This window comes from Neopsephotus bourkii, unplaced genomic scaffold, assembly GCF_033783945.1.
Source record: "Neopsephotus bourkii isolate Nb327-2 ecotype Australia unplaced genomic scaffold, CSIRO-AGI_Nbou_v1 NB_1373, whole genome shotgun sequence".
In the NCBI taxonomy this organism is placed as follows: domain Eukaryota; kingdom Metazoa; phylum Chordata; class Aves; order Psittaciformes; family Psittacidae; genus Neopsephotus; species Neopsephotus bourkii.
In genome coordinates, this window is record NW_026901852.1 from 268,305 (window position 1) to 284,320 (window position 16,016).

Consider the following 16,016-nt stretch of genomic DNA (forward strand, 5'->3'; position numbering starts at 1 on the left):
TTTAATGGCTAAATAGCTTCGAGATAATTCTAGCTTTTTGAAAGTAAATACAAAATCATCATTCTGTGAAGCTGAACCAACCATACAGCACTGGGAAAAATCCACATATGCCAAATATATCGCTATATTGCCTTTTTTATTGTCAGCTGCCCTGTGCATAAGCCAGATGTCACCCCTGCATCCTGGTAGTGTTGTCTGTCCACTCTTGATAAGGAGTAAAGGACGGAAAAATATGCAGAGCAAATAAAAGCCAAGCTGCTTTAAATGCTGAAGTTCTCTGAGTGCCAAAATACTTTTGGTATTTTAAATTTTATAAACATACAGCTTTCAGATTATCTGAAAATTGAAAACAAAGAGCAATCATTCATACAAACATACTAAATCCCTTTGAAATTTTTAATAAAATAAAAAATTCTGACATTTGCTGGAAGAAATATTTTTAGTTGATAGGGCCTCATGGACAATAAGGGACAGCTTCGTCATAGTGCTCCTTTTTTCTGCAACTGTACCCTTGCATCCACTTCTTCTGAAGCATGAAAACATCCTGAGTTGAGCAGATTCCAGCTGCAGCATCAATGGACACTTTGCAAAGAAGGAATTCCGTGACATGGGTCCCTTTGGGACATATGTCTGGCCTCTCTGCTTTTTTTGTGCATAGCAGGTTTACAACAGTGAAGTTATTCCATAGTGGCTGGAGCTCAGCTTTGGCCTCCCCATGATGGTTTCCTCCCAGCACCCCACGCACAAGTCAGTGTAGAATTGATTCACTATGTGTGTGTTTTTACAGCTTATCTGCTGCATTTATCTTTCTTCCCTGGCACAAAAAATAGCAGCTGGGGTTCTGCAGAGGCACCAGTTTGGATGGAATAGGTTCTAAAAGACTATAAAAAAATATTACTACCTGTTTGCAATAAGTGGCACACATAGCATTCTTTGTGCTTTCCAAAGGCTACTGAAAGGAGATTGGTCTTGGCTTTGTATAGAAAATCTACAAATATTGTCTCTGCCAGAGATTTCTTTTTTCTTAGATCCCCAAGTCTTAAATTTCTGTATACCCAGATTTATGATGCTCCACCACTGTATTTATTGTAAATTGTAAGTATTTTGCTTAGTTGCAAGTAGATACAGGGTTTTAACAATTGGCAGAATTTGATCACTGAAGCACTGTTTAAATAAGGAAAAAAAATCTATAAAAATCCATTTGACCTTCACGTTATCCACAAATACAGCAAACTTGTTTTACATTAGATTTTAGAGGTACCCAGGGCATATACATTTTAAATTATGCAGTCAGTCCAGGAGAAAACTGGTTTTCACTGTGTATCAGAAATGTGCGGACATGTATTAAGCCTTTCCTGATCTTATAAAGAAATATTTGTATTTTTGCAGAAAATAAAGTGGTATATTATGATAAAATATGAGCAAGAGAATCAGGCCCTCTTGGTAAGTGTGGGTCTGATTCTCTTGCTTTCACTGGTGTAATTTCATTGACTACCGCAGAACTATGCCTGCATCTTGTCTATGAAAGTGCTAAAGCCAGCACTTTTGTTGATCACAGTGTATAGCGTATAGATATGCGAGAGACTTTGCCTAACAGTCTCATGCCAGTTGCATTAAATCTGGTGCAAAAATGAGTGGTAACATTTTAAGAAATGTGTATGATAAATAGTTTATGAGAATATTTTTTTATTTAAGCTACTGGTATTCATGACTTGATATGATTTGTAATACTTAACGTAAAATTCCCAAATATGGTGTTAATTTTTCCCTGGGGATTTTATGTGTTTATGTATATGCTGCCTGTTTTCTTTATCTATATTTGAGAGCTATTTCACAGTACAATGATATCCTAATTTTTACAGCCAATCAAAGCTGTGCCTTCCATGTAATCAGCTGTTTACTTGTATAGTAAAACAAAGCAATGCCCTATGAAAAATTAAGTTGTATTTATTTTTAATAGGGTACTCAGAATATTAGGTATATGAATCATATAAACAAGAATGTAATTAAATTATCAGTTCCTACAGCAAGTTTGGCATCTTCTACAAATACATCTGAAATTGTATTAAACATATCCCTGCTTATGAATTCCCCAAGCTAAGGCTTTTGATGTTGCCTGCTAAATTCTTAGCGGAAATTACAAAAATCCAAATACTAACAGGGAAACTGAAACTACTTTGTTGCTTAAACAGCAGTATTTTTCAGTGATAAATTCTGACTCTCAAAGTCATGCTTCTGTTTGACTACCAGTGAGTATTTACAAGCATGGTGGAATTTTCTGCTCTTACTGGGCTCATATCTGGCACAAAAATGAGCAGCAACAGGGAACAACCTAATTAAAAACCCATGCAGATTTTTATGTGTGTTTGTCAGCCTGCATTTTTTCCCCTAAGCCAGCAGGACTCAGCATTAAAAAGGTGTGTTTGGTAACTGAAGAGCTTGTTCTCCAACCTCATTAATCACAGCTGGACAATTAACAGTTATCTCACATAACACCTCATCCAGGTTGCTGTCTAGCAAAGGAGATACAGACTATTTCCTAACCTGCTGCTCTGAGCTAGTAGACAATGTGCCACTCGGACTTTCCTTCTGGAACATATCCATCATCCAGCAGAATTTACAGTATTCAGACAAAGCTACCCATCTGGTACTATCCCAACACAGATTTTTAAGTCTAAATGCAGAGGAAAAATGTCTTCTGAAGGAACTGTTCTCTTGTTTTCTTCCTGGTATCTCAAAGCTAAGTACAGCAGTTTTCCTAGCTCACATAGGTCTACTGTTCAGGTTTGGATTTTACTTCCTTTTGCAGTGTTGAGTCAATGTCAGGAAGGAATGGATGCAGGAGAAAAATTCTTCATGCATTTCAAATTCTTGAAGTTATTCCCTTTGTATACAGATAAAAATTTCTGTGCAGAATGTACATTCCAGTCATAGATATAACCTGAACATAAAACTTGGTAAGTAACAGAGCAAATATCTCTCAGATAGACATGCTATGTATTGTACAGGCATGAGCAGCATGCCTGTACAGTGTGCTGATGCTGAGACTCAGCATCCCAAGTATCCCATGGGCATATTTATAAGAAATTTCATTTGTAACAATAGTTGCCTTATAAATACAGCATATGTGTACTTGTCTCATTGACCACAAATTACATGAATATTTGGAGTTTTTCCTCCTTTCCAGTCGTCTTAAAATTGCAAAAATTAAGTTGCTAGTTAGGGAGCTATCAGCCTTGATACGGCATTTGCATGTATCAAGCAACTATGTACCTGCACACACAGGTTATGAGCAGCTCACAGACACTGTGGGAGATAAAGTGATACAGGTGAGAACCCCAAACCTAGTCTGATTAGAGCTGTGCCCAAGTTCTCGTAAGTGATGCTGGCATACAGAATTACTCATGTTTAGCCAAGACATGGGAACCAGTGGTAGTTCTGCAAGTAATGGTAATTTGATTGCTCTTGATCACTCTTAATCATTTGAAGATGCCTTCAAAGAGCCTTGTCTTGCTGCAAAGAGAGTTTGGGTTGTGATTCAAGGGCTGCCCTGAATAATGTTCTGACTGCTGGAAAAATTTTGAATATGAGTATGCTGCTGTTAATTTGATTTGGCTGGTTTCTCAGAGGGTGTGAACTAAAGCTGAACTTATTATTACTCATAAGCGGCTAACACAAGCACTTTACAACAAATAGACTAGCTCCATCTGAGTACATTTCAGGGATTTCCTTTGTGTATTCAGAAAGGACAGGCAAATTATTTCAAAATTAAATGTGTAGAATGACCCAGTTTATTGCAGCTTAAATAACTGTGGAACACATCTTTGAGAAATCCCAGATCCATAGAAAAATACATTACCTGCAAGGGTGTAATAATGCTGAAGGGCTGGCTATTTTTCCTAAGCTAGGCTAATTCAAGAGAAGTAAAGTGAGTGCAGCTCACTTGCGCTCTCTCTGTAAGTGTGACATAGCCCATCTGCCTGTGGTCACACAAAAAGTCTGTGATGGGACATGAAAGTAAATCTGTAGCTTAGTCCCTCTGTAGCATCCTAACCACTGAAAAAGAGAAACCAGAAAAAAAAAAAAAAAAAAAGAACAAAAGGGTAGAGAAAGCAAGCAGAGAAAAAAGGAACTTCCTACCTAGTTATCTTCTCACTTTACATTTTTATGTCTTTTATGTTTTGAAGTCCTTGCAAAAATTTTTCCTTGTAGCATAGTTATCTTCAACACAAAATAATCTGATATCCCACTTATCTGCAATTTTAGAAGGCTTTGTGCCCCATTCATATGTGGCAATTGTTAGAATGATTGTATCAGTTGCCAATATCTGTTCATTTAATATGCAACAGAAAGTAATCTTAGCTCAAAGAGTTTTTAAAAATATTTTTCATAGAAGTTAATGCCTGAAATACATGGAATAAAGTTCAGTATAATTAATATAGTAAAAGTCTCAGTCACCAAAAGGAAATTACAGAATGTGGGTGTCATGCTGCTACCTGTTGCCTAGCAATGTTGCATATGTGTGGCACAAGATTGATAGATATCACCCACTCAGATCACTGGATTCAGACCTTCACTGCAGAGTTGTCAGTTGGAAAAACTGCCAAGAATCACAGAAATAACAGATGGGAAGAGAAGCATCATAGAGTAACTTTGTCTCAGTGTCCAGTAACATACTATCCAAAAGATACCAGATGTTAAATTTTACTGAGTCTGTTTTTCTGAAGTTCTATGTCAATGTATACATATATATAAATACATATACATATTGAAAACTTGCTTCCTAGCTAGGTATATCTGGGTCGTGCAAGTTGAGGTAATGATATCCTGAAATTGAAATGGCAATTCAGTTTCATAATTTTTAGTGACTCACAGTGTATTACCTTTAAGTAGGATGAACAGAAAATTTCTGATATTATAGATAATTATAATGCTATTATAGCATTCCTGATAGCAAATGCTAAAGTTCAGTTTGAGATACAACACAGTATTTTAAGCAACTCATACCTTCTCAAAATACACTTTTTGCTAAAATTTTCCATGATCCACTTGGCTTCCAAGTCAGCTTTTTCTGAGAAATCTTTCTATGGAATTAGTTTTGCCATTTTTGAACCAAGTTGAGGAGCCTCCATATGTTCTATTTTAAATTCTGGACTTGCATAATTCCAAAAAATGACTAAAGATAGAAGACTCAGACCTGACAGGTTTTATAATTCTCATTAGAGGAAGAAAATAGTCTTGGCTTGAAGAAAATTAATTAAGTGTTTAAAAATAATGGCATCCAAAACAGTTTCCTGCACTTGCACAAAGGCAGCCTGAAGATGTTTTTCAGGCCAAAATGGTTTTAGCTACTGTTATGTAAAGATGGCATGCTCTTAACTGTTTAATGTCGTTACACTTGAGGAAAGCTTATTTGTTTAGCCCCATCCATTAATAAGGATTCATTAAAATAATACAAAGCACCAGAAAAATCTAATTATAAAAAGACCAAATAATCAATCCAATGGAGCATGAACTGAACAGCCATCTGTTGAACAGTCCCATTTGCAAAGAATTCAACATCCATCTTAGTCATGGAAAACAGAGGAACTAACAACACAAAAGCCAAGGGAAGGCAAGCTAAATAATAATGAATGACCAAGACAAGTAAAATAAATGGGAGTTACAGCTGATCCTAATGTCCATGAATGGCGTGGATTGCTTTCATTGAGAACACAACAGCTGACTGTTGATGGATGCTGAAGAGAATGGAAGTACCCCCCAGACTAGCAAAATTCACTAATTCACTGAGTAATATAGAGAGGGATGCAATAGCATGCAGCACATGGGGCTGCTGTCCTGAGCAGTCTTCTCTGGAGCCTTCAATGTTAGAACTGCACTAGCCCCGGGACTAGGCCTGGGCATGGTGCATGGTCAAGTCAATGACTTGACTGTACAGATATCTGCTCTGCAGCTCATTGTAAGGTGCAAACACTTTCCTAATGTCCCTCTCAGGAAAGGGCTTTTTTTTGTTGTTGTTCACAAGAAGCATCTTAATTGCGTTCCATTTTTTTCTGACATTTGGTGTTGTTTAGAGCTCTTAAATAAGATTTTCAGAAGTATCAAATGACTTCAAAACTACAAGTAGCAGTAAGCATTCTGCTGCCTCCCAGTCAGTTCCTGAAACACCCACAGACCAGTTGCTGCTCGCTACAGCCAACTCCCACACTGAGTCTGGGACCTGGGGTCTCTAACACAGAGCCTAAGACCTAGGAAAGCCAGGTGCATGAGAAGCTGTATAGAGCTAATTAACAGAAACTGTTAAAAGGTGAGGTGTGGGAAGTCTTTACCTTTTCTTAAGATTGGATACCTAAGGCAGCTGGAGTGGTTGAATGACAGAGCTTCTTGATCTGTTGCAGGTAGGTACCTACTCTGTGTTTTTGAGAGAAGTGAAGCAGTATCTCTATATTTTGTTTTAAAATATGAGAAGAGGAAGCAGTCATAGGATTAGACCCTTTCATGTAATTTAGAGATAGAGTGGCTTAAAAATGAAACATTTCAGTTGCATGCATGTGTTCTGAGTGGTTCAAAATTGTACCTTTGAGCGTGTGTTTCTGACTATGAGGGAAAATGAGGGTTTGTCCTCTTTGACAAGATGCACAAGCTTTGTGGCAGGGAGCAAAAACTTATGGACTTGCAGAAAGAGCACACAGGGGACTCAGGAAGCTAAAAAGGAAGAGGACTAATTGTATCCCCTACCCTATTTTTTGATACTGGTGTAATGCAGGATGTTTTCAACAGGCGTGAGAGTGGGCTTAGGAACAGTAAAACACAGAAGTACAAAATCATGAGAAAAAGGGCTTTGGCCTCCAATAAGAAGATATTGCTGACATTTCTGCCCCGTTTCTTGACCCAAACACGACATTTATTTTTTTCATCATTAATATGCATCTTCTTTGCAGCTGGTCATAAAAAATTATGGCTTTTTTCCATGTGACAAAGAAAAAGTATTTCTTTTCATTTATTAGCTAAGGGATCAAGGCAGGAAGCCTAGTTTTCTTCCCACAGCAACGTGGGCATCCTGAGAAAAATGGGAGCTGGGAGGCTTTGGAAGAATGTGTGCCATTACTCTTAATCTTCTTGTGGATCTTCTAGTATTACTAGGCTGAATTCTAGTTTGGCATTTATATTCCACTCAAATGTTGTGGTAACATTTACCTTGAAAAGAAACAAAGTAAGGTAATGGACCAGTTCGGTCTTACTTAAGCCTATTTAAAGATACACACCTTTCCAGCTTGAGGAAGGGTTTTAGTGCTGTTCTGGCTATAACAGCCTTTTCTCAACTAAGAGGGTGGAATGGTGCCAGTTGCAGCCCTATTATTTGGCAGGCAGGAGGTAACCTTACAGTAAACAGCTGTCAACTTCACAGTCTAGCTGAATTTTAATGGCTCAAAAGACGAAAGAGAGTTATGATTTTGCCTGAACCCTTGGGGTCTGGGCTGAATTACTCAGGGCTACATTTAAGCTATCACGTCAGGGTCATATGACTGGTCATATAAATTCCTCAAATGTGCCATTAAAACATCAGTTCTTAACTTAGCTAGAACTATAAACCACTTCAGCACAGTTTAAATCTCTGATATAGTATGAAACAATCAAAACAATATAAAAGGAATATAGTGTGGTTGGAGGCACTGTCACTTTACCTGCGTGCAGGTGTGTGCCACTGCTCCCCATTATTTTGGGTTGGTCTCGTTCTGCATATAGTGGAGAATGAGGCTTAGCCTGGGTAAAACAATAGCATTATTTACTAGGAAACTTGGAGAATTTGGCCTTCCAATATAACTCCAGTATGTTGTTGCCAATTCCTTTTCTCCTTCATGGATGCCCATCAAAATATAAAAAGGATTCCCAGACACTCCAAACATAGACAAATACTTTAAAAGCTCCCTCCATTTTCAGGGAAATACTTATTGTGTGTATCAGCAGTCTCAGAATATTGATAAGGACTGGAAAGCAGAAAGCACCATAACTTTAAAATTAGGCCAGTGGCAAGTATGAGTGTGAATCACAACTTGGAAAAAGGAAAACCCCAAACCCCATCATTTGGATATGGCTGTGTTGAAGCAATGATTTATGACTGTTTCTTATGCCTAAAGAAAGAACATTTCAATCTGTACCGTAATTCTGCACTAAGGAAGTACCTTCAGTCGCTGCTGTGGGCTAGGCACATGCACTTCTCTGTCTGTTAGTGACAACAGACAATTAAAGCAATAATTTAATTGTGGATTCTGGAGCAGAGAGTGCTAGGATTAATATTGATACCTTAATGAAGGGTCAAGCTTTGGTAATGGTTCCTAGTGGTAATGTGCAGTATGATGAGCTAGGCCTTTGACTTGAGGAAAGTTAAATAGAGATGCAAAAATACAAGTTGTTGAGAATATATAAATTACAGGTGACTAGCTATGTGTAGGTTCAGAATCAAGCATATTTACCTGCACCTGGTATGCCTCATGAATATGCACCTGCATGGTATGATTTTCTTCTTACAGATTTAAGTAAGGCTATGTATTTTTCTAATAGTGTGGCTTTATACCAAAGCCTTGTCTGTTACAAAAGGCAAGGGCAAATGCACTCTGCTATATTTATGCTTTAAGCTGTAATCTTTATATTATTCCATTACTCCTACTCCATAGGAGTCAGAAGTCCTGGAGTACATCTCAAAAAATTTATACTTAAATGCTGATGAGTGTATCTTCAAAATGGACGTTGTTTGGAAGATAAACTTGTGCCCTGCAGAGAAGATAAAATGTAGATTTATTGAAGCAAACAAAACCAAAATAAACAAAAGCTCTAGACTGGATTTTGAGCCCTTCTTATATTTTAGGGTCTCTAAAATCAGGCTCCTTGCCCTTTATATTGCAAGTCAAACAGGAACAACCATTGCAAGTTTTCTGATCACCCACCTTTTATGTTCCCTGTAATCAGATACCAAATTTCAGATGACTTGAACAGAAATACTGTATTTCTTTGCTAAAACAAAGTAGATAGATAAAATTGCTCCTAATGTCTTATCAGTAAACATTTTATTATGATATCAATGGAAATTCATTTTCTTGATATCTCACCAAAGGCAGTGAGGCACTTTCAGTACATTCAAGTTTATTTCCAAAGTCATGTGTCTCCTTATTTAGGACTAGATTTATTGCCTCTGCAAAAGTGCTGGTGAAACAAGCTTTATGCTGAAGAAAAAGGCAAAGCAGGAACACTGGTAGAGGTGCCCATGGAAGGAATTCAGAGCTACCATTCCATGCCCACTCCTCAGTCCCCTAGCTGAAAGCAGGATCTATTATGGGTGTGTTTCCACAGCACTGCTGCTTTCAATTACTGAGACTTCACGTTGCCTTGCTCCTCTCCTATGTGGATCCAAATTTCCCCCTGTTCTGCCCTGTGTGGAGCCATGAAGAACAGAAGTGTTGTGTGGAGATTGTTATGTTAAACTTGATGTAATAAATAAATTGAGTCAATTACAACATTGAAATGTCAAGCATTAGTTGGAACTTCAAACACTGAGAGTTTAGCTTACTTATTGCCATGGCAATCACTATTAAAAATATTTTTAGCTTATAGCAAAGGTATGAAAAAGAAGGAAAAGCAAAAAACCCTTGAAATGTGAAGCATGAAGACTTACATTAAAAAATAATAATAATAGTTTCCCTATGCCTTCAGTGAGAGGACCTTTTATAAGGAATCTGGGGTTTGACAGTCTTGGATGACTAAACTTAATATCAAGTGTCTTCTCTAGGACAAAAATACCCAAATAACAGCCAAGTGCAGCTAGGCTGGTGCTGCTGCTGTTCATGGTCTGATCTTTTTATGAAACAGCTGATGACAGAATAAGCATCTTTCAATATCTCTGCTTTGGATAACTCTCTTAGCCCCTTGCTGCCTCCTCCTACCTCTAAAAGATGGAAGTTAGCAATAGATATTTTAAATCACTGCAGTGCTCTGGGCTTTAATTAATATTCTTTACAGGGAAATTGTAAGCATTTTCTCCAAGCATTTTGTCCTAAGCATTGCACTTTTTTGTTCAAAGGTCATAAAAGAAGGATGGCCCTCCACAAAGTATTATGTAATAATTTATCTCAAATGGAAAAATATCTAAAAAAAAAAAAAGTACTTTCATTCCTTGTTACAATGTCTGTGAAGGATACTAAGAGGCATGGTAAAGGACCCTCTTGTTAAGGATGTCATGGGGTATAGAGAGTAGATGAAGGTAATTACTATTTCAAATGTCTAATGACCTTCCCACTAAAGTACAAGAACCTCTATCACCCTGTGTTGCTTTTGGTAGAATATATGATCGTCACGCACACAGATGTACAAAAAACTTATTTGGTTTTCTAATAGAATAATATAGCTCAAGAATTTTGTTGTTGTTACTATTTTTTCCAGATGTTGGAGTGTGAAGCTTGAGAAACAAATATTTAAGTTTGTAACTGAGACTGTGGCCAGAGTTTGGAATGCATGGTGTTTCTCTATCATCTGGTGTGAATGCAGTGCAAATTGACGGATGCCAGCGTAAACTGTAAAGAAGGCATTGATGATAGAAGCAGATCAACAGAGACATTTGCACCAATGCAATTTTCTGTTCTTGTATGGAGGCACACAAAACAGTGACAGGTGCAGCATCTGCCAAATTAATTGTTTGTAGTGTGGAAGCCAGGACTATACCTCAATATGCTCAATAACAAAAAGTGTTTGAATAAGAAAAGTAGCACTCAAAAGCAGATAAGAAATACTTAGTTACTATTCAAACAACAAGCTACAATGCTGAAATATTTAACTGTAAAATCAACAACAGAAGTTTTGTGTTATTTTGTCTTTAGGGACAACCTGGAGTATTTAAAGTTCTGAGAAGGAACATCAAATGTATTGAGGGGCTTTGCGCTCCAGTTCTAGGGCAGATGGCAGTGCCTATTCTTGCTGTCTGCATTATGAGGAAGTAAGTCTAAGTTTGGCATCAGTGCTTGCCAAACTATTCCAATGGTTCTCAGTAGTCCATTTCTCTTTATGTTCAGGTCTTCAGGTAACTGGAAAATGTATAGATGGAGTTAAATTATCCCGGTTGAGAAGAACAATTTAACTTGCTGCTTATATTAATCACACTATATTTAGGCTAAACAGCTTGACCATGACTCAGGTGTGTGGGAGAATATCTTAGAATCAAGTCAGAATATGGATTTTTTTTTTTAATTTTTTTTAATGAAAAAGTCTCTGAATGCCATAGTTGAGTGTTTAGAAAGAGTGAGGAACCAACCCCCCTCCAAAGGATTTCTCAATTACTTAGGGTTAGCTCATTAGCTTTTGTTTCTTGGGTTATTCAGTGAGAACCCCCCCAAAATTAACAATAGCCATTTTGTGTAAGAGTGCAGCTGTTTTCCTGTTTTAAATATATGAGACCAAATTGAAACATTTTTCAGTATTTATATTGAGACTGGGAAGGCAAAAGGTGTTTTGGCTGAACAGTTCCCCTTTAGCCCTCTATAGAACTATCTATAAAGACTGTCTATAAGGTGGCGATTTTAAGACAAAAGAATGGATTGAGTTAATAATCTGAACAGTGAAGTAAAGAGTAGTTTACAGTCATAGCCAGTTTGAAATCTCTGTTGTTTCTTTAACTAAGGTATTGACTGAAGTTGGACTGCTATAAATCTTCCTGCAAGAAAACTGTATGTATACAAGCTTGAAAATTAAGTCTACTCTGTTGTGGTTGAGACAGAAAACAATCTGGCTCTCAGAACTTCACTGGTCTGTAAAATAACTAAAATATTTGCCAGAAAGGAGAAAGACTGTGTGATTTGATACACATTTTTGAAAAGAATATTGAAGTTATACTTCCATTTAATTGAGACATTAATCCTAGAAAATTGGCTGCTGCATGTAACCTGAAACCTATATCACATTCTTCCACTTGTTTTCTGGTATCACCAATTGAAAACATATCACAGAAAATAAATCTGTTTTCTTGTCCAAAATATGAGCAATTTCAAGTGAAAACACTGAGCCAAAGAGAAATCTGAAGGAAAAAAGAAGAACCAGTAACCACAACAAATAAATAAGATGACTTCCTCTAACTAATAAACTGGAAACCTGAATACTGTGTTTGACAGTGCTATAGAAACTATAATTTGACTCACAAACCTCTCAAGAAGTAGTAAAAACAGTTATGTGTTTTCTTGATGAAAAGCTGGGCATGTTGTTGGCCTCATCAAAGGTATCTCTTCTCCTGTGGATGTTCAGATGGCACTTCTACTGAAATTCCTTGTTCTCACTGCTGAATTGTTATATTGTTTTTTCTTGTACAATTGAAGCTATGCAGAAACCAAGGCATAGATCCCAATCATGCAAGTCATAAAGGGTCTTGGGGAAAAATGCAGATAATAAAATGTACCCTTCAAATTCTGAATGCAGTGGTAAAAAGTGGTCGGTCATCCTTCTGCTAATACTCAACAAATTTTCTGTAAGTGGTCATTATGAATTACCTCACATTTAGGCAATGGTTAGCTCAATAACTAGAAGGTTAGTCATCAGACCATGCTAGCAGGTTCCATTTAATGGCTGCTTATATGCAAATGGAGTTCTTGGGTAGACTTCTAATTACAGTGTAATTCTTCATAATTACATAGTTAGAAGTGCAAGCTTTTCTCAAAACCAGGTCCAGACGACACAGACATTGACAAGCTAGTCATTGCAATAACTAAATTTTAGTTAGAGATTTAGGTGCTTTAGGTAGAGTTTTAGCTTGCAGACTTTGAGGATGTTGTCAATTAGCAGTGCTGTGCAATTACTTTCTGGGGTTGGTCAGGCTGGCAGGAGTCTCAGTGGAGGACGAAAAGTTTTTGATGATACTGGAAACAAAATTGGCTCTTTCATTACATTGTAATGAATTACATAATTTTGCTTGGCACATTTTTTGCCTTTGATCCCTGCAGTTGCTTGTGACCTTGGCCCAAATCTCAACTCCTCTCTTTGTCTCTTATGACTTTGATTCTTGTTTACAATTTCTGATATGGAAATAATGGGCTTCTTTCCTGGCCTTTTAATGCTAAATACTGACAGGTATTCGGGCACCTAAATTTGAAGAGAGGTTAAATGTATTTACAATTCTGGCATCTAGTTTTTCAAGTTACTTTATATTGGGAAAATTATTTACTACTTATGAAATTTGTTATGCCTGTTTTTGAGGAGGACACACCTGCTTTGATTTTATTGTTAGTTGAGGTAATTTAATCCACACTAGAGTATATGTATCCTTATTTGCATTCTGCGAACTACCTCAGGCTTTCAGGACTAAATCTTTAGCCGATAGACATCTGGGAAATATTCTCTATGTTTCAAAGAAGCTATGTCAATTTATATTAGCAGAAGATTTTAATTTTTTTTATAATGGAATGTCTGACCAGAATCCAAAGGTCCGTAAATGACACCCCCAGGTAGGGGCAGGGCATCCAAAGACATTTAAATCTTCCTTTCCCTTCTATATATTTGTATACAGAAGTATTTCAGTAAACATTTCTCTAAATGTGCATGGAAAAATTAAGCAGCACATAGAATCTATAGTGGAAAGACAGTTGTGTATTTTCATGCAGAATTGATGACTAGTTATGGGAGGCAGAATTACCAACTCTAGAGAACACAGATGTTAACTGGCATAATGCCCTCTTGATGCAAATAAATACATTAGATGCTATAAAAGATTTTAAAACAGGAGAGCTCATCTTGGCAGGAGATATATTTGCTGGATTTGTGCTATTCATTTTGTTTTATAGAATTGCTGTGGAATTGGAATAGACTATTTGAGGAGCTTCTAAAAGCACCAGTGGACTGAGACTTCAAGTTCATTTTATTTCTGATGTTTTTAAAGGAAAAAAAATGCTTAATTTGTTGTAGACATTTCACCTCTTTTCCTGAAAGGTCTGTGCTACATGCCTGTTAAATTAAGCAGTAGCATTATCACTAAGTGAGAAAGGCTGGACAACAGTTAAAACATGCAGTGTTGTTAGTGTGCCTGAAACACTGCAGAGAGGGACTTTGCCTTTCCATTCAGAAGCTGTGGTATTTGTGTTCTTCCTCCATCATTAATATTATTTATGATCCAAGTCTCACTGTTATCCCCAGCAAGTTTTCAAAACCAGCCACCCTTCTCAAATTCTTCCTTTTATTCCCATGTGATTATTCTACTTTCTTCCAAGTAAAACCCTACAGAATGTAATGTGACCTGTCTCCTCCTACAGCTCGGCTGCTTGTTGCAAAAATGTGGGAGGTCTTTGTGAGTGCATCTTTGCCTCCTTTTATAATCAGAGGGACACAAGTATCTATTTAGGGCAACAATACTTAAGGTCAAAAACCTGTTGACAAGGTAGTTTAAGGCAACGTTATACCCTATTTGCACTGGTTGTTACACATCCTTTTTATTCAGGCAGTGGAAGGGACCTGCACCTCAACTGCTCAATTCAGTAGCAGGATATTAGTGCACGTCCAAATAGGGAGGACTTGTAGAGTGCTGGAGAAGCTGGACACTGATCTGATTTGCTACAGTATTTTCCGTGTTCGCATCTTGCCATTTTCCTTTGTCATGTACATTACTAAGAGAGTAGAGTGAAGAGCTGGAGGGAAACATAAGTCATAGGATTTTTCCCTCTCCTAGGAGTTTGTCACGTTCTATAGCAGCTGCTTTTATATCTTGCGTTCTTTTTTTTTTCCCTGAAGACATGTCTCTTAATCTCCTGATTTCATTTTTCAAGTATTTTGAAACATTTTGCCACCTCCCTTTGTCCCTCCTCTTTTCCCTGATGTCAAGATAGTGTTTTTTTTTTTTGTTCCATGCTGTTTTTTTATGAAGCCTTTGTCACCTTAATACTCATCTCTCCTCTACATGCTACTGTGAGCTCCCTTTACTAGTGTCTGCATTTCTGCGTCACATCAATCTTACAATCTGACAGATACAGTGTCTAAAATAACCTGTGCATGATGCATACAACCTGAAAATAAACATTTATTTCAGCATTAGGTGCGTCATACCTGCAAATAACCTCGTTTATCTAGACACATTTATTTTAATGCTTATTGTATAAATACCAGTATCTCAGCAGACTCTACAATGCCATCTGCCACTTGCTCTTGTATTATGCATAATTTAATATAGTCCTATGTTACTCCAATTTTTTATGTTGCCAAGTTCATACATAGCTACATACTTTGACAAGGATACAAGTGTGTTATAAAGACTACAGAAAATACTATGCTGAGATTTAAAGTGGTACTTTCGGGCTAGAGGATGTTAATTCGGGCAAGGTATCTGACACCAGCAGTTGCACAATGTGGACTGGTGCAGTATTTTTTTTTTTTTATACTTCATTTGAATCTTCTCAATAACTAAAATTTCCAACAGTAAAATGATAGAATTGTATAAGAAATACCAGTGTATACCACCAACTCACAGATTTGAGGTTTTGGCTCTCCTCAGACTAGTAAAATCTCAATTCAGGTGAATTGACCTATAACTTACTGTATTGCTGGAGTGTTTTTGTGGGCCGTTATCATTGACAGCACACTTAAATGGCTATATTCGATCAGACTTATTGTCTTGGTTCTTGAAGAAGACAATACACACAGTAAGGAGACGCAACAGTCCTGTAGTAAGCTGTCACGTAACCAGCATTAGTTTCTCGTGCTTCCATGAATTAGTTTAACTTTTGGAGCCTGAGGCTACTTGTACCTTTGTTTCACATTCCAGGACATGCTTGGGTAATTCCATTATTCCAGATTGTTAGTAATATAATTATTCTTTACTAACACTTCACAACACCCCACCCCCCCCAACCACCACAAAACTGCAACAGATGAAACATGGTGCCTGTTTAAAAAAACATTCAGTCTCACGAGTCTAGCCTCTAACTGTGAATTGTTTCAATAGCTGCATGCCCTTCCTCTGGGCTATGGTCATTCTTTGCTAAATTCCCAAAAAACACTCA